This window comes from Columba livia, chromosome 5, assembly GCF_036013475.1.
Source record: "Columba livia isolate bColLiv1 breed racing homer chromosome 5, bColLiv1.pat.W.v2, whole genome shotgun sequence".
Lineage (NCBI taxonomy): Eukaryota > Metazoa > Chordata > Aves > Columbiformes > Columbidae > Columba > Columba livia.
In genome coordinates, this window is record NC_088606.1 from 28255124 (window position 1) to 28280575 (window position 25452).

Here is a 25452-nt window from a genome sequence, read left to right on the forward strand (position 1 = left end):
TGTAGTCTATGCATAACTAGACTTATTTGGCACCCATCCTGGGCTCTAGATTTCTAACCATCCCTAATCTACTGAGCTCCCTTTTCAGCTGGAGCACTGTTCATGCTGACTTGTGTCCTGGGAAGATGTGGGAGAGATTTCTAAAGTTTGTATGGTGGATGCTGCTTCTAGATACAGCTTATGTTTGTAAGTGATGTTATCCTCATGTTATGGCGCTACCTGCTGTAGTCCTCTGTGAGTCTATAGAAGAACTATGCCTTGCAGGAAGCTCTAGGTGCAAAGTGAGAACAGCACCCCAAGCAAGAGGTAGATACAGCTGTTAGGTCTTTGATCGTGGAAGAAATATGCTTGAGGTACTCAAAACTGTCACGAATTCCTGAGACACACCTTCAGAAAAAAGGTAAGTTGAAAACTTACCAGGAGAGGAGTGGCACCCAAGGGTGGGAGTTAGGGATGCCAAAGTCCCATTTTGGGTCTCAGACTGAAAAGCCATTTTCCTGTATTCTGTTTACAAAGTTTGGGAAGAACTCTAGTACATGAAACATCAAATCTGCTGAGCTAACTGTTGGAAGGTATATAGTAGACAAATCTTACAGTATTCTCGCATGTTCTCCAGGGGTATTAGTGTTGTTCATCCAGTCAGTACTGCCATCTTATCTGTTTGTTTTCTTCCAATAAGTTGCTAAGAGAGGCTCAGAACAAATGGCTGTTGTGCAGGGAGCAACATAATGGATGGGGGAAACAAATCTGTTTACCCATTCCTGTAAATGCTAATGAGTTCAGCTAGATAATACTTTAGTTTTTAATTCAGATGTACTGTTATATGCTGGTTCCCTGAGCACTACTTGTACAAATTTTATCTGTCTTGGTAATAAAACAGGCAGTAAAGCGGGTGTTCTACTTGTTAGATTGCTACAACTGCTGCTGTAACAACTGAATTGCAGCAGGTACAAACAATGGTGTGTACTGGCATAGCTGCCCAAGCTTTATAACTCTCTCAGACACAGAGGCAAGGTGCCAGAAAGCCAATAGTTGCATCTAGTTCTGCAGACTGTACATAAAATACCAGATACCCTCTTGTTATCTAAAATAGAAATACAATAATGTAATTAAAAGGACTATTGAAATTTGGCAGTGAAATCATCCAAGTTGGAAAATCTTTATTCATCCCGCTATATGCATAATTTTAAATGGAATCTGGATTGTGCTGCGCTTCTCATGTGAGTCTTGGAAATGTCATCCTCCCCCTTGATTAGCCCTTTCACTGCAAAACCTCAGTGTTAGAAACAAAGCAAGGTAAAGAGGACCAGGACATAACTCCCAAGTCTGTCTTAACATAGGCAAATTGTTTAAGTCAATGTTCTTGCTACCTGTGGATATTTCAAACCTCAAGAGTCTAGCATGACACATCAACAGTCTTGTTGACAGCAGTAGGGTTGTAGAATGAGCAGCACTTCATGAGATTCTCTAGTCTTTTTCCCTCTCTGAAAATAAAAGTTGAGGTGACTTAAACTAGTTGCCTTTTTTCTTTTTTTTCTCTCCTGTGGAAGTTTATTCTCTGAAAGATAATGTCTTGGTCATTATAGATCTGGGCTGAAGCTGCCAAATTTTAGTTCAAATTTAATTAAATTTTTCCAGAAGGGGAAGACATGAGGTGAAAGAAACGAGTTTTTACTTGCAGCTGTTGGGCGGTTTCAGCCTTCGGGCTGGAAGGGAAGCCTCAGGCTCTGTTCCTGGGCCAGCCACTAAATCTCTGTTTTTGCCCAGGAGTGATGGGAGGAGAATGCACTGTGGTGGGGCCCTCCCACGAGGTGGGCATGAGGCTTGCTTTCCCACAGAAAAAGCTGGCAGATGTCACGGCTGGCAGCACTATGGCAGTGGCTTCAGCAAGGGGCAGCCCCAGCACTGTGGACTGCTGCTCTTCCAGGCCGCTCACCTGTGTGGCCACTTGAATATGCACCTGTGAGTTTGACCTGAGGGTGACGAGATCCCTCTGCATGTGGCAGAGTGTGTGCAGGGGCTGGTGGGCAAAGTCAGGCATCTGCAGGGAAGGAGGGCTCGGGGGTTTGAGGAGATGGAGGCCATGGTCAGGGAAGGGTCATGTCCACCAACGTCAGTCCAAGCGCGTGGGGCGGTTAGTGGAGGGAGAGGTAGCCTCGTGTCTTCTTCACAGCCTCACTGACCTCATCTCCTCTCTTCCCTTCCCATCTGAATGTACCTATGGGTTTCTGTTGTGTTATTTCAAGTGCATCTAGTATTCTCCATTTTCAACTCAATGAAAAATTAAATTTAGCCATTTTGTTTAATTCCAGCAAGGAAAGAGAAGATGTTTTTTGTGTTGTTTATTTGTAGGGCTTGATGTGTAGCAATTCCTCCCCTGCTCTCCCTCTTTCTTGATGAACTCCTCCCTTTCTTTCTTGATGAACTGAGAAAGTAATTCTCTGCACATAAATAGGAAGCTTCTGCAGCTCCACTCTCTTTCAGCTGGAGTGGTCCACACCTCTGGAGTACTGCTGTGCAGGTATCGCAGACTGTAGTGGTTCTCAAATGATTGGTGATTACATCTCACAGTGAGCCTTCACAGCTGTTCCTCAGTTTCCTTACCCGTAAAATGAAGATAAAACATCATAAAGATGGAAAAGCATTTTTGACAGCTTTTGATAGAAATAATTAATAAATGGTACTGTTTCCTACCTTTTTTTTTTTTTCTGCTAACTAGATCAGAGAGATTTGTTTTCAAAGTTACTGTTACCTAACTTTTTTCCAGTCTTTTTTCCATTTCTTGGCCATTTTAGTCTCAGTGTGGAAGAGGCAGGTATAACATCCCGTTTTAAGTACGTTCATAAACATAGGAGAATTAATGTTGAAAATTATTAAAATGAAGGACACACAATGTATACCCAACTGCCAGGTCAAGGCCAGACCTACTGGAAACTTTAACATAAATATTAATATAGCAGGCACTTTAATTAGCTGTGCCTTTCAATCACTAGTTGTTTGGCCCCTTGGTCTCCATCTTGAGCCTTCAAAGAACAGGATGACCCCTGCTTATCAAGTCAGATTTCATTCAATTTGTCTAATTACTTTTGGGACCCTTTTAATACATGCTCCACAGAGTGCTAAATTGCCCAGCTCTGGCTCTGTTCCTCGACTCAGATCTGTAATACAGGATGCAAAATGCACATTGGAACTTCATGTTAACATAAGCACAGCTCACTTTAAACTGCAGCTCTTATTAGCAATTCCTTGCTTCCAGTCAGTGGAAATAGCTAGGAGCAATCTGACTTCATTTTTCTCCTCTTAATGCTTTGTCTTTTTATTTCTGTCTCCCTCTAAGTCTGCTTTTGCTCCAGAGTTAATGGAAGGAGAACTTAAAAATCTGTCTGAGAGCACATCGCTGCAGTGTAACCTGCAGGGAGGTGCTGGAACTGGTGCAAAAACACTTTTGTAAATCTGACCTTGCTAAGTGGCAGTGGTTCCCCAGTGGGTAAGCTGCGGTCACAGTCTCGTTGGTGGTCTTTTCCAGCTTGTGGTTGTCTGGTTGTCTCACTGCTCTCTAGTAGCAATGCACATTTCAACTTAAAAGAAAAATAGGTTATTTTTCTTACTTATCATGCAAATTCCTTAGTAACAGTCCACAGACCTCTCTGCAGATCATGTGTTAAGAGTCTGATCTTCTATAAAGCTAAATCTTAGGACCTTATACAACCTTCAGTTTTAAAACAGCATTCTCTGATTTAGTCTTGGATGAAAACTGGTTGGTATAATATGCTGAGCTGTAACAGTACATCCAAACACCCATGACTTCAATACAGTTGACAGGCTCACCTTTGTCTATCTTCTAATCTTCCTGTTCGCAAAACATTAGAGCTGTTTTAAGATGGGCCTAGTGCAACCAAATTAGTGATGGGAAGCAAAAGGGAGAGGTGAACATAATGGAAAGGTAAGTCGGATTCACCACAAGGGTTAAAAAAAATAAAGTTTGAGAGCAAAAGATGATGTCTCGATATGCAACACTTTTTTAAATCCAGAAGCTCTCATTTCTAAAAATAGCTAGTATTGGAAGGAGAACAATTTGCTTGCTATGAGGGGAAACAGGCCAGCTGCTTAACAGGACACAGCAATTCTAAACAGTCCTAATCAGGAGGGGAAGCAGAACATGCTGCTCAGCTGAAGTTCAAGGGCAATTTAGAGAGGCAGAAAATAATATCTATTACTCCAAAGAGAATGTGACTGAATTGTAAGGGATTATACCTTGAGCATGTGGAAAAAAAAAAAAAAAAAATCCAGTGGAGTTACTGGGACCTGGTCGTAAGTACTTGGAAGCTCATAGCTTTTGTTCTGGATCCTCTTGTTTCATTTAACGTTTTAAATGGTTTATGTGAAATTTGAGGGTTTTAGCTGTGCTGAGTGGTATCCATTGAGATGTTGGGCTTGCTTGGACCCATGAAATAACCAGAGTCGCTTTCTGCGGAGGTTTCTGCAACCTGTTACAGGCTGTGTGGTTAGTGAGTTTAGATGTCTTCACGTCTCTGGGTATTATGACTGCAGTCTTATTATTTACAGTATTAAAAGGAAACAGCGACATTTTAATATATTTATTGCTCCCTTCCTCTCCAAAAAGTTTTGCCTTTTTTGCCTCTTTCCCCCTCTTTGCCCAGTCCCCTGCCACAGATACACACACATAGAGAGCATAACCCCAAACCTCTGCACTTATTTTCTTAACAGAATATAGCTTTGGTAACTGGTTGAACACGTGGAAACTAAAATTCAAATGGTGCAAATTCCTCCAAGTGAAGCACAGGCATCTGCAAAATGTATGAACTGTGATCTAAGAGACCTCTGGTAACAAAGTCAGTACACATCTCTTAAACATGCTATTACTTCTGGTTTCCTTTGACACTTTATATTACTTCAATGCTTTTAAAAATGTGTTTGTGGAGTGGAAGAAACTGACGGTAACATCAAGGGAGGAGTCTATAAACTGTCTTCAATTCAAGAGTCTTTTAACTTCCTAGTTATACAGGTTATATTTCTGCTGTCATGCTGATATTTTTATATTGTGATATTTAAGTTGGTTTCATAAGTGTCAGTACTTTTATAGGTGTTTACTGAATACAGTGCACAGAGCATACTTGAATGTATGCACATTTTTGCGTGAGCTTCGTATTTATGAAGACATGTCAACATTTGCTGAAGTAGTTCTGATATTATGTTCTGCATCCAGACAGTCTCACAGGTCTTTCTGAGGGCAAAAAGGAGAAGGAAAAAGACATTATTATGTGGTCCCTATAGAGAAATTATTGGATAAGTGGATCGTCTTTCCTTCAGTTGGCCAAATGTAGTTTTAAATGAAAAGAAAGAATAGTTTCCTCAAGGTTTGGTTAAACTAAAAAAGAAAAAAAAAATCTCTTTTTTGTGGAAAATGTTGTTTTAAAAATTCAACAAACTGAAAGCTGCTTTTTTTTTTTTTTTCTCTGAAAATCTAGAAATATTGCTGTGCTGTCTTATGAGGTACCTGAACTTCTGTATTGTCCTGCTCTGTCAGTCAGTGCCTCCTCTCTTGTCTGCAGCTTTTGGTGTACTGTGGAGTGTCTCCAACTGGAAGGTGCTGTCAGCTTAGTTAACACAGAGCACCACAGAAAACAGACTTGTCAGGACTCCAATACATGAAAGATCAAGGGAACAATGAAGTATTTTAATTGATTACTGAGGCAATGTTTCCACACCACCTTTTTTAAGTTTGCAAGTGTTATTTTTCAGCTTACCGCTGAGAATGTTTTCTGAAAGATGGAAACAATGTCCAAATATCCAATGGTAGACTCATTTGTGCTCCTACTAGAGTTGTGGTGAAACAAACTTTTGGACCTTAATGAGAAGCAGGTTTGGTGGAGTTTGATTCAGTTTATTTAGCAGGAGCTAGATCAGGCCCTTAATTAAAATCTTTGGGCCTTTTCAGTGCTAAGGAGACTGGTTGCGTTTGAAGAGCTTGCAATTACCTCACAAATGCATCCTGCACAAAGGCAAGATTTGCCTTTACTTCCAGGCTGCAAGTGAAACCATCACATTCCAGGAACAAAAAGTTTAAAAATTATCCATTCTCCTTTGCTATTTTATGGAGTGCTGCTAATACGATGGAATGGGCACGGGGAGACTTCCCTGTGCCAACTTGAACAAAAAGGTTTTGGCTGCCTTTCAGGCTGAAAATAGTAGGTGCTTACAATTTTAATCACAGAATGAGCAAGAGCTCACGTACACACATATACACATGCACACAACCCTGACGCGTGAATGCGGGTCTGGAGGTTTGTTGTTGACAGCAGGAACACATTCAACAGTGGCTGCCTGATTAAACAAAAGTAGGCTACAGCATGGCAAACAAATTGTGCTCTGAGCTCCTGATCTATCAGCAGCCTTGCCAAAATGCCAGCTAGCTGAAAAGGAGATTTCATTGTTTCTAATGAAACATGCTGTGCTTGCTTGTCTAGTGCGTGCTTTAGGAAGAAAATGCCGCTGGACCCCATTCATGCCACTGGACCCACTGTTCCCTCTGCACAGTTGCCGTCTCCTCCTCCTCACACATTAAACAACTACATTACGTGCTTTCCCAGGGCCTTTATGTATAGTTTAATCTTTAAGTGTGAGGAAATATGCTGCAGATAAGATGTGCTGATTTCAGTGCAATTTGTGATTATAGAAATGTTAATTTCTTGGAAAGGGAGAAATCTAAAAAGCAGCATTGTGCCCTCCTAAGTACCCTGCATTATTATGTTAAGAAAAAAATCCTTGCACACATAGACATAAATCTATGTCCTTAATGTCTAAACGTTCCTGGATAATATAGGTTGAGTACAGCAGATTATTGTTGGAATATTTTTTGTTGCCTAAATGCAAATGAGATGGTAGCACTTTATGCTACCACAATATATGACTCCCTGCAGAGACCTGTTGCAGACCAAGACTCTTATGCTCAATACAGTAAATGAGAATCTTGTTAGTTGAAGTGATTCTTATTTAACTGTGGAGTACATCAGGTATCATAAGAAAGGTGTGATCAGATCTCCCTGTGGCCTCCGGGCTCAGACAACTCATTTCTAAACCCTGGAGATTCTAGATGGGGAAGTAGCTAAGGAGCAAACACACATGAATGGCAGATGATACCAGAAGATCTTGCAAGCAGAGTCTGTCCCTGTATGTGCTGAACAACTGACATTTGGGGGGATGATCAACAGTGACTAGAGGAGGACAGCAAGAACTTTCAGAGGTTTAGAAACCATGGTCTGTGTGGAAAGCCTGGAAGAAATGAGGCTGCCTAATCTAGAGCAATGAGTGACAGCTTTGAGGTAAATTTAACCAGGTACAAGTGCTGGAGGGACAGGACCAACACATGTCCATGTCTGCTGCAGCAGTGTGGCTATAGAACTGCAAGGGATTCTTGTACAAGACATTAAAGCTATTTTTCAAGCTATGAGAATATATTGGAAACATTGGAATGGATTCTGTGCAGTCCATGTCACTGGAGGCTTTACAAACAGCTTCGGAGACCCATAGAGAAATGGACTGATTGTGCTGGAATGGAGGAATGGATATGAACTTAGTGTCCTCTGACACTTCTGGTTAGGAATGGGGTTGTGGTTTGTACCTGGTGTTCATGCGATTGCCACAGCTGTTGCTACCACAGCAAAAGGATCCGAGTCGATTTGCTTTCCCAGTTGTACAACAGATGTGTTTCCAAGTCAAAAAGCATCTCTAACACTTTCCTTCTGAAGAATAACAAATGCTGCTCAAAGTGACAGCCTGTGGCATATGGTTGGTTTCTAGAGGTGACTACAGCAAAGATCAATCTCTTCTTTAACAGAGGGGCTCTAAGAATTGCAAACAAATCAATTCTGGTAAATGCTAGTGACATAGAAAATGTACATATTCAGGGGTCACCTTTTAGAATTGTTTTCTTCAGCAAGTGGGCATCTTTTTAAGAAACCTTCTGGTGCCTAGCTAAATCCACAGCGACAGGAACATACAGTGCTCCTCTAGCTATTCACTTCTGTGGCTGATTCTGGCTTCAGCTGATGCTGTTGAAGAGTCTTTCTGTGGTTTGTTATACAACCAAGTAGACCTTATTAGTATATTTTCAGAGTAGTATGTTATTTTGTCAAATGCAGCGTATTCTCCAGAAGTGTGTTAGTTTTAATAAGAATAAAAGGATGAAAACTTTGACTTTTTTTTTCTAGTGTTTTACAGTTGAATAATGATGTCACTGGCCTGAGATGTGAGACACCATTTATTGAGAATGAGATGCTGAGAGACATGGACTTGGCTCAGTAACCTTGCAGGCCATTCCCCAGGCAATTATCTTCTTCTGGGGTTTTCCTCTGCATGAAAAAGGACATAAAAACACTTTTGGTTTCTACAAATGACTGTCAGGTTTTATTTTTTTTCCATTGAGGAGGGGAAAAAAAAAAAAAAAAAGCTTGAAAATTACTGCAAAAGAGAAGGACATTTTCTGTTTAGCAATTCGTGAAGTACCTGAGGTGCTTGCTGCTTGCTGCTGTATTGCACTGTTCCCTGTGCTTTGTTAATGTATTTCTTTGCCCTTTTCCTTTGCCCCGGTCTGGATAGAGACGGTTTTAACCTTCAGGGTTGCACAAACACATAAACTTACTGTTATTCTTTTCACAGACTGCAAGTCAGATAGACTCTCTTGGCTGATAACTATACATAATGAAAATTAACATTTTGCTGTAAGGATAAGCTGATCATTCCTTTTATTCCTCTAGTAATTCATATTAGGCCACTGGCCCATCTTCAGCCCAGATCTTAACTCTTTGCTAGGCTTCCGTTTTTAATTTATAGCCTCTACTTTTCTATTACCATTCTTGGATTATAAACTCTTTAGGGTTCTCGTTTATGCAGCAGGTATGTTGCAGTAGATTATGATGGTTTGCAGCATGATTATATCAGCTTCTACATTGCAGCTTGGCTCAAAGTTTATGGGGATGGGAAAAGGAAAGGGCTCCTTGTCTGCCCTCACCTCCCATCCCACGTGTGACATATGTCACAGGCTGTCACAGTACTTGCTTCACATGGTGCCATGACTGAACTGAATTGTAACCTGGCCTGTGTACTCCATCACTTCCTTTTATTAACACTTTCTGGACATGTTTAATTAAGATATATCTTTTAATGCAGTTTCTTCTTTTGTCAGTATCTAAGAGATACTTGGCGGCTGTTTGATTGGGATGTCACTGTGGCACCTGCCTCAGCTCAGTGGTACACATGGAACTGGAAGTGAGAAGGAATAACAATCATGCCAACTTTGGCACAAAGGGCTTTCTAAACTCCTTCCTAGGTGAGGGTGTAGAGCCTTGCCCTTCTGCCTATATCAAGCAGAAATGTATCCACTTCTTGCCTTCATTCCCTGCTGAGCTTGTTTCTAAACTGTGACTGTTTTGGAAAACAGAAACCCCTTTGAAATGTAGAATACACATACATTATAAATTACACCTTTTGTGTGTATGTGTGTAATATTATTCAGCTGTGTTGTAACTTGAGATCCTGAATATGCCTTCATGTAAGGGTCTAGAGAGCTGGTGTTCCACACTGCGTTGTAGTGTTCTGTCACAGGAAGGCTTTTACTATTTATTGAATTTCTTACTGAATAAACATTTAAATCTGAGAAAGGAAGTATTACTGTAGAGATAGGCAAGTGATGTTCACAGTAAATGTATTGCTTGCAGGTCACCACCCAGGCCACCATTCTAATGTTAGTTTTTTCCCCACTTTAGGATTAAAAGATTATTTCAAGAAGCTTTTAACTTAATTTTCTTCATTTCCTTCCCTTATTATGTAGAACAAGTCTACACACAAGTTGATACCAAGAGCATTAAAAGTATTTTGGTGTTAAGTCTGCTTATAGATTGGTCTTTCCTCTTAGCTTTGAAGTCTTGCCTATATAAAGAAAATTACTGCTGGTGGCCTGTGAGCAATGTGTGCAGTCGAGCTGATAATGAACACAGCTTGTCTGCAAGTGTCAATGAGAGTAAACCATCTTCTACTCCTTACAGGAATTGTGGCTGAAATACAGTTAAACACAGAGATTTCTTAGTACAGACTTTACAAGCTTTGTTTTCTAACTGCAGACATTTGAGGATGGTCTGCTTTTCCCATGAGTGCTTGCCTTCTACTTCCTCACGTGCTGTTTGGGAAGTGTAATGGTGTCCAAAGCCCTTGGGTCTTTCCAGTGCTGCAAATGCCACTGCACAGGCTGGGGTGGGAGGCTTTGCAGACAGACATCCCACAGCTGATAACAACTGTGTCCCCTTGCGACTGCATGCACATCTCTCAGGTGTTCCATTTTCTAAGGTTGCTCTGGCAGCCCAGGTATGCATGAACAAAAAAATATGGCTTTTTCTCATTTTACATATTTGGTTGCCTTGGCAACCAGAGAATAATTCATCTGAAATGCAACTGGATAGGATAATTGATATATTTTGAGGAATGCCTATGGGCAATAAGAGGGATTTGTCTGCCACCAACAGCTCCACGCTTCAGAGAAAATAAAGTCAGGCTCTGAAGCAAGAACAAGTGTGTTTTATACAAGTCTGATGTAAAGGTGATGCTGTCCTTCCTTGTGCCTGTGAGGGATCCTTGATGGACTTCTCTGCAACTTCAGTACAGATCAAACTGCATCTATGATTTCTTTTGAATATTTATTTTAGACAATCCAAAGAGTTTAGGAAACCTCTGAAGTAATGAGTTCCCACTGTTGTTTCCTTTCTTTGTTCTATGAATGAAATGCCTTGCAGCAATCTTGGAGGCTCCTGTACAGGAAATTCGCATTGACATTGATCACCTATTATTACAGATACTAATGACTGACTACTGGGCATTAGGGCCTCTGGTTGATAAGCTAGTTTACTGTACTCCAGTCTCCACGGAGAGTTGATGAATCTTTATCATCTAGTACCTGACACTGACTTAAACCATTTCATGTTTTGAACACCTCATTAGCTTTCCGACAACCTCTGCACAGGACACAGTGTAAGACCTACTTCCCAGTGAATGAGAGGTTAAAGTCTGATCTGCTTTCATCTCTTTCTGTGCAGAGACTGCCAGAAAGGGGTGTAAGAATGGCATGGGAAAACAGATGGGAAGAGTGCCTGTGGGAAGATGGAATAGATGACCCTGGGGTCCTGAGACTCGCTGGGTACACACTGGGGCACAGCTCTGCCTGACTTCACAGCTAGCTCTTCACACTAACCTCTTGAGAGCAATGCTTTTCCCACTAAGAAGTTCTCCCAGTGGGCCCTGCTCTCTCACCTGACTCTGGTTCTGTCCCTCCATGACTGATGTCAGACCTCTTGCTGGACAGTGTAGGAATGTCTCATTGCTTCTTCCAATAGCTGCTTCTGTTCTCAAACAAGAAATAAAGCTGGCATCAAACTTAAACAAGGAAGGTTCAGCCTGGTTTTAAGTATGTTTATGTGAATTCATCAGAAGCTTGACAGCTTAATAACATTTTTAGGGTACAATATCAATTATCGCTGACACTTTATTAATTTCACCTTTTTCATTCTTGATACAGAAATTGATATCAAGAAAATTCTTCATTCGTTTGAAACTAGCTCAGAAATGGGTAGAGTTCAGCAACATATCTGTATTCCTGGAGAGGGAAACTATAACTTCGCAGAGTTTCCCAGGAATATAAATTCCAGTGGCAACAGATCACAAGGTTAATATGATTAGAAAAAGAAAATATTTACTTTATTATACCAAGGCACCAAATGGTGTCTGCTTTCACCTTGAGGACCCTAGAAGGAAAATGTTTCCAGAAAAAGAAAAGTTAGAGCCTTAATGAAAGCAGAAATATTTTTCATTCCCTCAAGACACTGTTTATTGTGTTAGTATACAATCCATCAACAGCAGTAAATAGACTCAATAAATAAGCTAGTAGTCTAACACACTCAGAGATTTTGTGCTAAGGGAATTTTGATTCTCTTTCTAGCACAAGACAAGATCTTTCTGTAGTCACAGAGGAGGACAGACTGAATAGGTAATGTCTGTTCTTGAATCCTTATAATAAAATTTGCAACTGGTCAGCCATTGAAAATCCTTCTAAATTTATCTGTGCAGGGCTACAAACTTGTTGAATTCAAAAGTAACTTTTCAAGCTGTGCTGATAGGTTATATTCATTCTTTTATCAGGGAAACTTTTCCGTTCACTCTGGTTATGAGTTTATCAGTAAGCAATAGTAATAAAACAAACATATATCAACTGGGAAATTCTAATACCAGAAAAATCTCCCAGACTAGTACAGAGGTAATAAAAATGCTTAAATAATCTAACCAGTCTAAAAACAGAAAAGCTGATTGTGCAGATTAGTTGTGGTTTTTTTCATTTGCTTATTTTTGTTCACGTTTTCCCTTCGCCATCAGTCAGGCAGCTTTCAATGGAGAGGAATAAGAGAGAAGTGGAAGAGGAACTAATAACAATAATAAAAAAGCCAGAGCTGGATCTAGGCACTATTAAAATAATCAAAGGGAAGATATTGCAGTGATTATGTGTACATATTTTTGCTAGGAAAAGATGTCCGGAACTTTTCAGTCTTGTTGACACAAGTAAGAAGATCCAGTGGCTGGAAGTTGAACAGATTCAGCCATTAAATGAGATGTGCTACTTTAGCTGGGAAGGTAACAAGTAGTTGAACTGCCGTCCAAAGGACCTTTGTGCTCACTAAACTTTATTATTTTTAAAATGGACTACACAGGCTTTAATTCAGGTTCTGGCAGACATCCTCCAGCCTCTCTGCATGGATGTGAGCTGGACATCTGCGCAGGCAAAGTTGTCCACTTTGGCCTGAGAGTCTCTGAAGCTGTGTTTCTGGCGTGCTGAGAAGGAGATGACGGGGAAGACCATCTGCACATCTCTCAACATTCTTCAACCCTTGTAGCCTTACAGTGCAACTGTCACCAGATCTCATCATTCAGACTTTCAAGCCTTGTCTGCCTAGATCCAGGGAAAGGAGATCAGCCTGCTCTTGCTATTCCTCCTCATCTGCAATTGGCTTGGATGTGTTCTAGAGTGAAGCTTCTTTGTGGGTTTGAATTAGAGATTACCTGGACTGTGGTGGGCACTAATGCAGTAGATGGTGGCACTGGGGCCTCGTAGCTGTCTGTCTTCACATGCTCAGGGTCAGGCTGAGTGTCAGGCTTAGGGAATTTTTCCACAAGCTGGATTATCTGTGTCTTTGGACTTTTTCCCTGTTCTGCCACATGTTGGATGATTTACCTGTTGGATCACTGACTACATGTTACCTAAGCAATTGCTTGCACGTTGCCACAAGTTTTTTGGAGCCAGTTGGTGTGGTGTTCTTTTTTTTTTTTTCACCTTTCCCTGTAGCACACAAGAGCGAAGCTGAGGAGGAGTAAAATGATTAGATTTAACTAAGGTTTTGGGGTTAGTAGAGGGTATGTGTGTGAAACATTAAGCTACATGGGGGAACAAGAGGCCAGACTAGACAGTCTAACTGTTCTCTACAGACTTAGACTTCAGCAAGCTGTAAATTCTCTTTACAATCTGCTTGTTCCAGCTGGTGTGCCAGGCAGGCAGATGGCCAGGCACTGCAGTTCATACAGGTCTGCTCCATTTGCCAGAGAAAGCACCTCTACAAATGGGGTTTGCTTTGCTTTGAGCTGCTGTAGCTGCTACAGATAAGTCGCTCATGGGGATGTGACCTTCATTTATTCCTGATGATTTTTCCCTTGAGTTAAAATAAATAAAAGTGGTCACCTCTTACTGCTATTGAACAGCTCTCTCGTGGAGAAAGCAGAGAGATTTGGGAAGAGCAATTCTAACAACCCTGGATGTTTTTCCAGAAGATGAAGTGATCTGGGAATAGGGAAAGTGAGTGCTAGTGACTATGACCACAAGAGGGGACAGAAAAGAGAGGAAAGCTTGCTATTATTTTTTCAGACCTCAAATTTTTTTTTGTGGAAAACCTCTGTTGTGGTGATTGTCAATCACTGCTCGCGGCCTTTGTATGGCAAAGTGGAAAGGACTTGTTCTTAGGCTTGTGAACAAGAGAGGAGACCTGTGACAAGGGTAATCATCAAAAGTAGTGGAAAGTAACATATTTTCAAAGAGCTTCTGCCTACATGAGTTTCTGATGAGCTGCACAATAGTACATGAGAAAGCGATCCACTTCACCTTCTTAAAAATTTGCTCTCTACAAAGGGAAACTTGGTTCTTCTGGGTATAGTGCACCATTATCTGAGCCTGTGTCTAATATTGTAGACATAGACAGAATTTGTTTTCATATTTCTGCTGGAAGAATAAGTAAATAAAGGGCTAATTTTAATAGTTGAAGTAATTTCATGTCACTGTAGGCATATGCAGCTTCACCATCTACAATATCTAAACTCGTCCAGTGATGAGGAATGAACACTTTTAAGGTACAACTCGTTTGTTCTACTTGACAAATCTACTTCAGGATGATTTGTACACTAGAAATGTATGCATTTTCCCTAGCCATAAGAGGAATTTGCTTAAGAAGCTCAAATGTGGGTGTCTATACTGTAAAAACTGGTTCATATTTCAGATAAAACTCCATGTTTTACTTAGGGTTTCCCCTAAACTCAGATAACAATGACACTTTGGTGATCTTACTTCCTCATCAGAGTGAAGTGCATTTCATCTACTGCAATCAGACCATATTTTATCTAGTCTCACATGACAGATGACTCTGCAGCCATGTTGTTCTCACTTGCAGCTAAAACTGTTCCTCACACAGACTTTCCTTGCTCTTGATCATATTTATTTTTCCTCCCGTTCCTTAAGTGGGAAAAGCATCCCAAAACAGTGGGAGAGCAACCTGCTACTTGCATATTTTGTACTTTATCAACCCTTAATCTGAGGAACACACACTCCTCCTCCTTGCCGTTGCTTGCCATCCTATGGGAATGGTGACTGCAACTGCAGCTGGGAAAGAAAAAAGTGAGATACACCAGGAGCACATCAGGCATGATCCTTTTACCTGGCATTGTGGTCAAAGGGGAAAAGACTGTGTACATCTATGGTGTATTCCAGCATAAGTTAGTCATCTAAATTCATACTGAAATTGCAATTAAAGAAGCAAGGTGAATTAACTTGGAATGAGATATTAAAACTTGATATAATGAGTCCTTTCTGGAGTCTGGGAAAAGAAGTCTGGGCAAAGGCAGAGAATTGGGCAATTGACAAGTTACCTCCAAATATCCTCTAGTCCAACAGCATGGTCAGCAAAAAAAAAAAGCGTTGTATTACAGATTCCTTTTCTCCTGAGATTTGAATTATTTTTTCTACTCCCACTCCAAAATTTGTTTGATTTTTTTATATACTTTGTAGCATCTATTCCATGATTAAAACCTCACCTCTGTGTTGATGCATATTCTGACAAGAGCACTATTCATGCCTGTGTAGAAGACTTCACCTATCTGCAAGGCAGTAACAGTCCATTTGTCCAATGCAATTACTGAATTTCACTTCAATTACATGTGTTCACCTCCCTGCGCTGCCTCCTGCCCTTGGAGCAGTAATGGAAACTCCCACAGGCTACTACACACCTGGATAGCTTATACTCAAGTTCTTGGCTACAGTTATCCAAATAAGCAGAGGGTTCAGACTCAGAAGAAATATCGTGTGTAAGTCTAGAAGTGAAGTCAGACTTTTTCACCCTAGAACAAGAGCAATTTATTATGGAACTGTCCCAAACTGTCCACAGCTCAGCAACTCACGCAGGGGTCCCAAACAGACATTAGAGCTGCCCAGCCCAAGAAGGACCAGATAATTTTAAACAGGATTGTAAGAGCAGGCCTGAGGGAAGTCAGAGAATGGGTCTCCTTCACGCAGTAAGAGAGCAGCGGAACCCTTTTAAGGATAAATGAGTATTCTGTACATCAGATCTAAGACAAAAAAGGCTACTGGCTTCACAAGCAGCTTGTTAGCAGTTGCAAGCCTTTAGCTCCTGCTAAGATCTCTATTATTTTATCTGATCTATTACAATCTAATTTTTTTTGCTACAGTAAAGAAACAGCCTTAAACTTTCCTGCAGAAAAAACTGTACTTTTTTTTTTAATTGAGATAATAATCTCAACATAAAATCTCACAGACCACAAAAATACTCAGGGTTTTTGCTTGTTTTATCTAGCCATGTGCAATCCATGCCGACATTTACCTTGACCACTTGCATGGGAATGAAACCTGGAGCATCTTTTCATATAGAAATCTTACCCTGAGAAACTACATCATGCTTCCCTGTTGCTGTACAGCTGAAGATTACAGTTCTTCCATCCTCCCTTGACAGTTTCAGAAGAGTTCCTGAAATTCAAACATCTGTTCAGCTGCCACAGAGCAGAATGGTTTCAAGCTAAATAGCAGGGCACCAAGTTTCAGTTATCTCAGAAAACTCTTGACATATTGTCACAGGCTATGTTGTGATCCCTTTAAGTGCACGTGTGTGACAAATGATAATTTATGAATGGATAGTTTCACCACTACTTTCAGTTTTTTCTTCCTCTAAAGGAGCGTGTTATTGATAATGCTGGATTGTATGGTATGCTAAGTTATAACATCATATCTATTGTTTTCTCATTACATTCCCCTTCTAATACATTTGAAGCTGATTGCCAATTTCCTAAACAGCCTTTTAAATAGTATGGATTTTCCTGGGAAGTTGGTAGGGTTGAAGCTTACAGAAATGTACAGCTTCTTCTAAGATGAATAGTAAAACAGTTATTTTGAAATCCAGTTGTGCTGTCTGCCTTGCTTATCTGTCAGTGGGAAAAGCCCCTGACCCTCTATGGGGATCCTCTTCAAAGGAAGTGGAACATGAACCACACACAAAGTTGTAGCCTTCATTGAATTATTAAAATAGTCTGCTGCTCTCTAGCAGCAGGGTCAGAAATCTTCATTCCTACTCCTTACTTCATGTTTCCAGGCTTTCTGTCCCTTACTACAAAATCTGTAGCTGACAAAATTCAATATAGCCTCTGAAAGGACTCCTGAGCACTGTTGTTACAGTTGTATTGTCTTTGATGGCTTTGAAGATGCTGTAAAAGGAAGAACAGAGATAATATTTGAAAAATTACTAAAGCAAAGTCAAAGGTGGCAATTTGAAATGAGAGTCCTTGACTTTTTTTTTTCCAAACTGCTTTCAGTGTTTCCATCTTTCCTTTATAGTTTCTCTCTGTGCAGCAGATGTACTTTTCTTTAGGATCAAGAGAATAGTTGCCATTTTATTCAATAGGAAATACTTTTTTGTGCATTAGAGGTAGAAAGAAGTGACTTGCACTACAAGGATTTCTTTTGCAACACTGCAGAGCAAGAGCAGTAGAAACGACCCTGCCTATGGACTACCTACTTCTGGAAGTGCAGCTTTGTTTAAAAAGAATTTACAGTGTGATAAAATTAGACAAATTCCTAATAATTAGCTCTGGAGGAAAACTCCTAGGCCACTGGAAGTGCTACAGCCAGACAACCAGATCATGCAAACTCCTCCAACAGCTGATGGAGCTCAGTTTTAATCCAGCTTTTCTTTGTAGATTTTATTCCTACTAGAAGCCTACACCAGGACCTTACTGCTTTCAAGGCTAGAGGGATGATACTCTGTCCTAGCTGCCCTCTCTTATGTGTTCTTTTGAAATGTGTTGCTGGCTTATTGAACTTGTTCTTGAGCTAATATTTTCTTTTTTGATGATTCCTTTTCCTTTATCTTTCCTCTTTTCCCACTGCTCAGTGGCTGTGTTTTTACAGACAGTGTACCTCTCAGTCTTCACACTGTTAGGAAAAAACAGTCATCTCTCTCAACCAATATGTATGCTGCTCCCTGCAACATCTGCTGTGCGTATCCCTCTTCTGTTCAAATTGGAGAACCCGTTGCAGTATGTCATGGCTTCCTTCTATCCCAGACATCTAAGGTGCCTTTCCATGGAAAACAGGACATAAGGGAAAAAAGAGGAAAGCAAGGCACAATATGGCCTTGTCCTGATGTGGAACTGGGGCATGATGGGGAACAGCTCACAAGCTAAACACATGGAGCATGCTTTAAGAACCTGTAGTACAGATGTAACTTAAGTTTCTTTCGACAGATTGGATGATAAGGGAATGGGGAGACAAATAAATAACATCTGCCCTATCTGGAGTTAATGTTCTTCAGGCAGGGGATGGATCAACTAGATCTTACTAGTGCTTTGTAAAAAATTTCAGTAGTTTTTTGCATCTCCTTGAAATATCTTGCCTGATAAAATCCTGGTGTACAATCTGACTCTTTCATATCTGAATTATTTTGGTAGTTCATAATCATCCAGGAATCTCCATCCCTCTCAGACTTTCTCCCTCTTTGGTTATTCCCAACAGATTTATTTATAGCAAGAATACTTGACCCACACGCATGACTTTATGCTTGGTACAAATTACTTCTGTCCCATATGTCTCACTCCAGTTTTCACGGTCATTCAACTATTTTTCAATAACAATATGATTTTCCTCTGTATTGGTGTCTTTTTGTTCTGAGATAACAGCAAATTTTAATGGTGCAATCACATTTTTGCACCAGATTCATTAAAGAAAACATGAATCACACTTATCCTAAGACATAATCCTGAGAAACTGCCTATTAATTATCCTTTATTTCCAGACTCCTAATTTGTCCCTTTAGCCAATTCTTCTAATTTATAATCTAGTATTATATTTATCTCTTGTTTCTGACTTGATGATTTCTCTCTCATGCCACATCACACTAAGTATTGTCCCAGTGTCCAGATAGATTGAATCAGCTGCCTCAGCTAAGCCTTAATAAGTTCTTACTTGTTTAGTCTTGCATATTCTACTTTTAGTAAACCTGGGCAGCATTTATTTCCACTTCCTTCCATGTCTTTAATTATGCTTTCCATTAAAGTTTGTTCTAAAAAGTTGTGAACAATTGTGGTCAGACTAATGATCATCTATTTAACCACATTATATTTTTTCCTCCTTTGCTGGCCTCTGGCTGTATGACCTCTTGGAAGATTTGACAAAGGATTTTGTGGAGAGGACTTGCAACTTCAGAAGCAATTTCTTTTTGGGACTTGGAGGTTATGCAGCCTCCTACAAATTGGAACGCTTGGAGGTATTCAGCCTCCTTGTGCTCTAACAAAGTACTTTCAGTTCCTTTTTTTTTTTCTGTGTAACGACTCTTCCTTTATATTTCAACTCAGCATTTCTGTCCTACTTGATGTAACTGACATAAGAGCACTTGGGCTTTGGTCTAAATTGTGATTATCTTTAACATCTATCTTACACCACCACAATTTCAATGCCTGTCCATATTTTCTCTTTATTTATATGCCTGAGCATTACATCATTGTTACCTTTTAGAATGTCCATGCACAGTCTAATTCTGTTTGACTTCTAACAAAATACTAACAAAATTATTCCCATAAGGCTTTGACTTCTGTAACCTTCACATTTTGCCTTTTAAAATGCCTGGCAAAAGAAAGATGATGGCATCAAAGGAGCTGTTGTTTGCTTCTGCTTGAAAAGATGTCACATTGAATTACTGAGTTTTATCTGATTGGATGTTGTGTTGGAAGTTGTATCTTGTTGAAGGTTTACCTTCCCTGAGTTTTTGGAGGATTCTTTGCATGGCCCATAGATGATTTGGGAGTGTTCTCTAGCATTTTGTTGAAGGGATAGAGAGGAGGAAAGTGAAATAAACAGGGTTTTTTTTGCCTAGTATTTCATGTATACTGTTCTATGCAAAGGTATACTGTTCTGTGTAAATTCTACGGTTCTATGAAATGTAGTCCCAAATCCTCAATCTCTTAAGCAATAAGGAAAAAAGTTTTTTCTTCTTAAACAACTCGACTTCCTTGGTAGATTTGTTAATAATACATTCAAATAACTTCCAAGGTAGTTGAATCTTGAATTTTAATATAAAACCACCTCAGAAAATAAGAAAAATGAAGGAAATTTTTTCTGAAGTCTCAGCTAAGGTAAGTTTAAAGGAGTAGTCATTTTGGGGATGGAGAGAATGGGAACAAGAAAGACAGGAAGGTCATGGGGCTACCTGATCAAGTTTGGGTACAAAAGATTTTACTTGGCCTTGATTCGTCTTGCTCCAGTTTGGGACTTTGAAGACTTTATGAAATGGTGGAATTTTCTCAGGATGATAAGATGATTTCCTGTTCAGTTCCAATTAGCTCATTTGGACCCCTATCCAAGCTTCATAATTAATAGCGAGTTAACTGTGAGGTTATGGTCCTTATTTATTATTTCTATTGCCTCAGGGCACTTGGCATGGTCCAGGAGGGCATGTGAAGACACAGGAGGAAAAAGAAGCAACCCCTACCCAAAGAGCTCAGGAAAGATTGGGAGAAGGTTTCTAGAGTAGTGTGCTGAAATGTAATTTTGATATGTAAATTGGTGTGGGCATAAATTTTCACAAAGGCTTTCTTTCTGCAAAAGGGCAGCTTTTATCTTACATAAACACTCAGTCCAACACCTAGTGAAATGAATGTCAAGGCTTTTTGAGCTAAGTAGGCCCAAAATGATACAAAAATGCAGGCTGTGTCAGGGTGCCCGGGGGCCAGGAGTGGTGAGAGCTTGCTGTGGCAGGGTGGCAGAGCAGGGGCTGGCAGACAGGGCCTTTCCCACTGCCCCAGTAAAGACTGGGGCAGCCCTGGGCATCAGGCATCTTCCTGGGGACAAGGACAAAGCCAGGACATGGGGCTGGCTCAGCAGGGTCCGTGGCCAGACAGAGCAGGGCTGTGGGGAGCTGGAGACCGGCCCTGCTGCAGCGTTGCTGGGGCAGGGTCTGGCGGCCCTGAGGGACTGACATGGGGTCCTGGGCCATGGACAGGGTGAGGGGAGCCCTGGGGGGCTAGACAGGGACAGCTGGTTAGCGCTCTCAGGATCATGGTGGACACTGAGCCTACTTGCACACCTATTTGAATATGACATTCAGACAGATACTGTATATTTGAAATACAAAGTAAAATTGGGCCATGTCAGTCCTATAGATGTGATTTCTGTAGTTTAGCCATCCAAATTTGGTGTATTTTCCCAAGTTCAGAGTGATACATCAATAAGACTCATCTAGGTTCAGAAACTCACATGCAAGGACTCTGATCTGTGGTAAAAGCTATTAACAATTTAAATGAAATATAATCAGGATTTGGACACAATGTCATGGAAACACCGGGGATATAGAAGCTCCAATTACAGAAGCCTGTATTTAGTGTTGTAAGAGGCTTAGAAGTATGTTATTTTAGAACAACATAAGAGCCATAAAGTTCAGACAAAATTATTTCTCTAGCTTATACAGATCCCAAATTTCATGAAATTCAAGCCTATCTTATTATACTTTTTGATCTTTCAAGAAAAAAGTGAAAAGAATTCCTTTGCTTCCTCTTCTTTTCTTAATACCTTTTGTCTTGCTTGAATTTCACTTACAACTGTGACACACAATTAGGTGCTGAAAATGAACTAGTTGATTTGATATTGAAACAAAAAAATATGGATAATTTGTCAAAAAAGTACAACTCCTGAAGGATTACAAATCCCTACTTAATAATATAAAGCAGATTTTTTTGTTACTCTCCTGCAAAGATTTTGATGTGAATTTATAGGTACTAAACATAGCCAGAGGATGGAGCCTCTAATTGTCCTATAAATGCAATGAAAACCTCTTGGGAATTAGAACAAAGAGAGAAACTTTTCAATTAAAGAAAAAAAAGCAAGAAAGCAGAGTCCTTTGTTGATTCCTATAGCTTGTAATGAAAAAGCCCTTCATCATAAGCACATTTACTGTAGTATCTTTTTCAGTGAGTCAGTGCAATGCCTTCATGAAATCCAGCCCATGAAATGCTCACAGCTGCTGCAAATGCTGCTCAAAACTATTCCTGCCTTCAAAACCGGACACCTCTCCTTCCCTCGTCACAGCAGAGCAGTGCTTGTCCTTCTCAGCTTTGTTCCCCTTCTCCCCGCTGTTTGTCTTCCTTTCTGCCTTTGTCGTTCTTCCAGGCCTATCCTGATCACAGCTCCTGCTGTCTACTTATATAGCAGCAGGTCGGGATGGGGAGACTGGCAATGGGTGCTGCTCAAGGAAGAAAGGCAAGATGGACGTAATGTTTGTATCATCAGCCCAGATGAGCATGTGAGCAAGCAATCCATCGGAGGGTTGTGGTCATCCAAGTCAGACCACTTTGCTTTGAAGAGTGCAGACGCAGTATTCTCTTCACATCCTTAAAATGATCAAATCTATAGCTAACGAATAGTCATTGCAGCTGTTGATTCATCTTTGAGTTTTTAACCATTCTCCCTGCATGCAACTAAATATAATATTTGAGCAAAATTTTGCTTGAAATTACAAATCTCAGAGTAATTCAGACCAACTGCATGTATATCTTTTCCAACTACTGAAGCATTCTGAGTCTTCAAATTTCTACACCTATACAGTCTTATAATGTCCTTATCATGTTTCTTTCTCCTTCAGCTTTGTGCTGCTTTGACTGAAAATAAGTTAATTTTCTTCATGCAGTTAGGTTCACAGCTAGCATGGTCATTATTTAAACTTAGTTTGACAACAAGAAGATAACACCCTGGGACAGAGCTAATGTTTTTAATTGCTCTGGTCTGAGAGCCAAGGACGTTCTGAGTACTCTGCCCACAGGTATGAAGCATCGAGGAAGTGGGGCATGGATGGGGCAGAGCTTGATTGACATCCAGACTGATCAATAAGAGTATTCTATCCCATTAGCGTCATGCTTTGTATTTAAGGAGAGTTGGGATCTTCGCGCTCTCTCTCATGCTCTCTTCTCTTTGCTCTTGGAGACCTGTTCAGGGCAGTTCTGTTTGGGACTTTCATTAGTTTAGCCTTTTGCCATCCTGCTGTTTCACAGAGGCCTCTGGGCCTTTTCTGCCTTTTTCCTCTCTTCTCTTTCTGGGATCAGCTGTTGGGAGCAGGTGCTGTTTCCTGGGACTGGCTGCTCAGTGTGGACAGAGTTCTTGAGGAATTACATTGACTATCTTTTATATTCTATTTCTATTTTATATATATATTTACTAGTAGTGTATTCGTATTTTGATATTTTATTAAACTGTGTTTATCTCAATCCAAGTTTGTCCCTTACCTTTTGATTCTTTTCCCTATTTGGGGGTTGGGGAGGGGGGTGAGTGAGTGGCTATCGTGGTTATATTGCTAGCTTGGCTTAAACCGTGACAAGCTTCCTGAGTCTGTGTAGAAAAACTCAAAAAAAAAAAAAAAAGGGTATAGAATCAAAAGTTAGAAAAGTCTGAAATCAGGTTGTCTTAGTCTTTAACTACATAGTCCATACCTTCTTCTTTCTCCCGTGAAACCCTGTTTGCATACTGTACAGAGTGGACTTGCTCTGTGGGTGAACTGGGACTGAACTGGGTGCTGGGATACAGAGTTCCCTTGAAGAAACACCGTGTAGTTTCATGATTAAGTAAACTGGAAGATGTCCTGAAGAAGTGAGTCTGTTCTTCCTGCTACTGAGAAAGAGATCAATGTGGTATCATGGAAAATGACATGAACAAAACTTTACATAAGTGACTACTCTTTCTCTTTTCCTAATTCTCTTTCTGCCTTCTGTTAGGCTTTTGTCCCAGCGTTCACGTGTGCTGACATTTACAACTATATTTCAGGGCAGTGGGACCAGTGCTTTTTGAACAGGTAAAGTCCTGTATGATGGTAAGCTCTCTGGAAAGCTCTGCTGCCCAGATGTCTACTTGGGCACAAAAATAATTAGACTCTTTTCAGAATCTCCATGCCCTCTTTTGCCATATGTGAGATGAGGCTCACCCCGCTTCCCCTTCACTTGCTGTTGTAAAACTGAACCTAGAACATGTACAGAAATACCCAACTGGTGTACAGAGCTGACTGTAACCTGTCCCTTTGGAACTGCACCACTGTAATTCTCTTTGTAGATGAGACCACTCTTTAAACCTGTTTAGTAGTTATTCTCAGTGCAGCTAAGTGCACATGCCTAAGGAATGGGTCTTCAGGTGAGTAGTACTTTCCATAATAAACAGCCCCATTGGACTGACAGTACTTTCACTTCTGTAATGCATTAAAGTTCAGGAGGTTTTCTTCAATGGCAGTGCTGGAACACAACAGCTGGGTATAAGTCCACCATTGGTTTTTATCTCCTGCATCTGTGCTCTTTGATCATATTTGTAATGAGTTATGAGCTCATGCTTCTGAGTTTTGCACAGAAACGGAAGTGACTTTCCCTGAAAGATTTCTTTTTGCTTGCCAAAAATGCAGGACAGACAGGGACAGAAAATAGGTACAGGAGAAACAAGCTTGGTGGACTTCTGATTTTAGAGCTTTCAACAGTGATTAAGTGCTTAAAAAGAAACCCTATTTCTTGTTTTGTTAAACAAACCACTGGTAATTATCTTAATGTACCTAAGCATGATTCACTGAGCAGCAATTAGACAGAAGCCTTCCATAAACTGGCTCAGTGATATAAAAGGACTCCCTCAGCTATTCCTCACTGGCACATGAACGACTTCCAAAAAGAATGAACAATTACAGCTTAAGCTAAATGGTTAAGACACTGATCAAGAGCTGTAACAACTACTATCAAGAATAGACTGGCACTGAAGGAGCATTATAATCTTTACCAGTGAGGTCACTTTTTTTGGCCTTCATTTTGCTCTACAATTCTCACACTGATAAGTTGTTTTAATAGCAATTTGTATTCTGCTATTGCCTGGTTGGTATCAAAGCCTTAACATGCAATGAAAATTTTCTGCAAAGATCCCTTCCATCTGATGCAGAACCCTTTCCATTTCGCATTTCACTGGAATTCGTTTCCAGGACTTCTTCCTGCACGCGAGAGACATGTGATAGAAAAACTACTTCCAAAACTTCCAGAGGAAAGATTCATTTTCCACTTGTTCAGTCTGAGATTACAGGTGCCTGTTTAACTTCCATCACATGCGGTTTTATTTTCCTTTTGTTTATTTGATTCAAGGGATGTATCCAAGACATAACATTCAAAACCAGATCCTCGATTTTTCCAGAACTTGCAACTCAATGTTTTGCTTTATTTCACTGCTGAAATGGAATTTTACTTTCCTGAGTAAAAAGTGAAGAATGCTAAGGATTAGGTGTCAAAACCATAGCTTCAGAAGTATACTGTACAACTTAGTGGTTTCACTTAGTAATAAAATATTTTATTTGTTTTCATTTTTTAGTTTTCTATGCCAAAGAATCAGGTATTAACTAGTTCTCAAATGCAAACCTCTTCTAGCTGCTATAGATCATCAGGTTTCAGATAAAAATCATGGCAATTCTCATATTTATCCTCTGAATCTGTTATCCAATTCTGATACGCTTGAAATTGGAAATTCACCTTCCAAAGGTCTGGTTAGATGTTCTCAGTCTGTTGTGAGCCTTTCTCTTTAGG

At 40.2% G+C, this 25452-nt stretch overlaps 1 long non-coding RNA gene across 1 annotated transcript in view; it reads right to left on the reverse strand.

Annotated features, from left to right (window-relative positions):
• Window positions 1-272: 272 nt before the first annotated feature.
• Window positions 273-25452, reverse strand: part of LOC110358770 (uncharacterized) — a 34836-nt gene continuing 9656 nt past the window's right edge. Inside the window, exons 3-4 of the long non-coding RNA XR_010472908.1 lie at window positions 3459-3578; window positions 273-2599 (exon numbers count right to left, since the gene is read on the reverse strand). This is a non-coding gene — a long non-coding RNA (uncharacterized LOC110358770). The remainder of the gene's footprint in view (window positions 2600-3458; window positions 3579-25452) is intronic.